The following is a 2500-nucleotide window of genomic DNA, read 5'->3' on the forward strand; positions in this document are numbered from 1 at the left end:
ACCCCCCAGGTCGGGCGGGCTCGCTCTGTTGAGCGCACGGAGGTTGAGATAGAAAATATTGCAACACGCGGAGCTCCAGGCGGGGGGGGCCCTCGCCCGGCCCGCGGAGTCCGATTGAACACCCCCCAGGTCGGGCGGGCTCGCTCTGTTGAGCGCACGGAGGTTGACATAGAAAATATTGCAACACGCGGAGCTCCAGGCGGGGGGGGCCCTCGCCCGGCCCGCGGAGTCCGATTGAACACCCCCCAGGTCGGGCGGGCTCGCTCTGTTGAGCGCACGGAGGTTGAGATAGAAAATATTGCAACACGCGGAGCTCCAGGCGGGGGGGCCCTCGGCCGGCCCGCGGGGTCCGATTGAACACCCCCCAGGTCGGGCAGGCTCGCTCTGTTGAGCGCATGGAGGTTGACATAGAAAATAATCCAACACGCGGAGCTCCAGGCGGGGGGGCCCTCGCCCGGCCCGCGGAGTCCGATTGAACACCCCCCAGGTCGGGCAGGCTCGCTCTGTTGAGCGCATGGAGGTTGACATAGAAAATAATCCAACACGCGGAGCTCCAGGCGGGGGGGCCCTCGCCCGGCCCGCGGAGTCCGATTGAACACCCCCCAGGTCGGGCAGGCTCGCTCTGTTGAGCGCATGGAGGTTGACATAGAAAATAATCCAACACGCGGAGCTCCAGGCGGGGGGGCCCTCGCCCGGCCCGCGGAGTCCGATTGAACACCCCCCAGGTCGGGCAGGCTCGCTCTGTTGAGCGCATGGAGGTTGACATAGAAAATAATCCAACACGCGGAGCTCCAGGCGGGGGGGGGCCCTCGCCCGGCCCGCGGAGTCCGATTGAACACCCCCCAGGTCGGGCGGGCTCGCTCTGTTGAGCGCACGGAGGTTGACATAGAAAATATTGCAACACGCGGAGCTCCAGGCGGGGGGGGCCCTCGCCCGGCCCGCGGAGTCCGATTGAACACCCCCCAGGTCGGGCGGGCTCGCTCTGTTGAGCGCACGGAGGTTGAGATAGAAAATATTGCAACACGCGGAGCTCCAGGCGGGGGGGGCCCTCGCCCGGCCCGCGGAGTCCGATTGAACACCCCCCAGGTCGGGCGGGCTCGCTCTGTTGAGCGCACGGAGGTTGAGATAGAAAATATTGCAACACGCGGAGCTCCAGGCGGGGGGGGCCCTCGCCCGGCCCGCGGAGTCCGATTGAACACCCCCCAGGTCGGGCGGGCTCGCTCTGTTGAGCGCACGGAGGTTGAGATAGAAAATATTGCAACACGCGGAGCTCCAGGCGGGGGGGCCCTCGGCCGGCCCGCGGGGTCCGATTGAACACCCCCCAGGTCGGGCAGGCTCGCTCTGTTGAGCGCATGGAGGTTGACATAGAAAATAATCCAACACGCGGAGCTCCAGGCGGGGGGGCCCTCGCCCGGCCCGCGGAGTCCGATTGAACACCCCCCAGGTCGGGCAGGCTCGCTCTGTTGAGCGCATGGAGGTTGACATAGAAAATAATCCAACACGCGGAGCTCCAGGCGGGGGGGCCCTCGCCCGGCCCGCGGAGTCCGATTGAACACCCCCCAGGTCGGGCAGGCTCGCTCTGTTGAGCGCATGGAGGTTGACATAGAAAATAATCCAACACGCGGAGCTCCAGGCGGGGGGGCCCTCGCCCGGCCCGCGGAGTCCGATTGAACACCCCCCAGGTCGGGCAGGCTCGCTCTGTTGAGCGCATGGAGGTTGACATAGAAAATAATCCAACACGCGGAGCTCCAGGCGGGGGGGCCCTCGCCCGGCCCGCGGAGTCCGATTGAACACCCCCCAGGTCGGGCAGGCTCGCTCTGTTGAGCGCATGGAGGTTGACATAGAAAATAATCCAACACGTGGAGCTCCAGGCGGGGGGGCCCTCGCCCGGCCCGCGGAGTCCGATTGAACACCCCCCAGGTCGGGCAGGCTCGCTCTGTTGAGCGCATGGAGGTTGACATAGAAAATAATCCAACACGTGGAGCTCCAGGCGGGGGGGCCCTCTCCCCCCCCGGTGAGTCCGCTCACAGTGCCCCTATGTCGGGCAGGCTCATTGCATTGTGCGCATGGAGGTTGACTTAGAAAATATTTGAGAGTGACATGAGCTCCAGGCAGACACCGACTCATCGCCCGTGGGGTGTCCGACGAGCCCTCACCAATCTTGGATTAATGTTTGGCGAGGCTCCCCTGATCAGCTCTGGAGGTGGCAAGTTCTGAAAAAGTGGTTTCTGAAAATGTGCCCCTTGTATTTTGTGAAACCAGGGGTAACCTAGCGAGTAGGCAAACTCATCCCCTGACTGGGGGGATCAACTTTTACCTACTACAGCGCCCCTAATGGCCAAAAGTGGTACTGCTCCCCCTGGTAGCCTAACCCATTGAAATGAATGGGAAAAATTAATTTAGGCTACCAGGGCTTTGGGCTACCAGGGCTTTGGGCTACCAGGGCTTTGGGCTACCAGGGCTTTTTGCTACCAGGGCTGTGGGCTACCAGGGCTTTGGG

Source organism: Filicampus tigris, unplaced genomic scaffold (assembly GCF_054856515.1).
Source record: "Filicampus tigris isolate MCC_2025a unplaced genomic scaffold, RoL_Ftig_1.0 HiC_scaffold_36, whole genome shotgun sequence".
NCBI classification, from domain to species: domain Eukaryota; kingdom Metazoa; phylum Chordata; class Actinopteri; order Syngnathiformes; family Syngnathidae; genus Filicampus; species Filicampus tigris.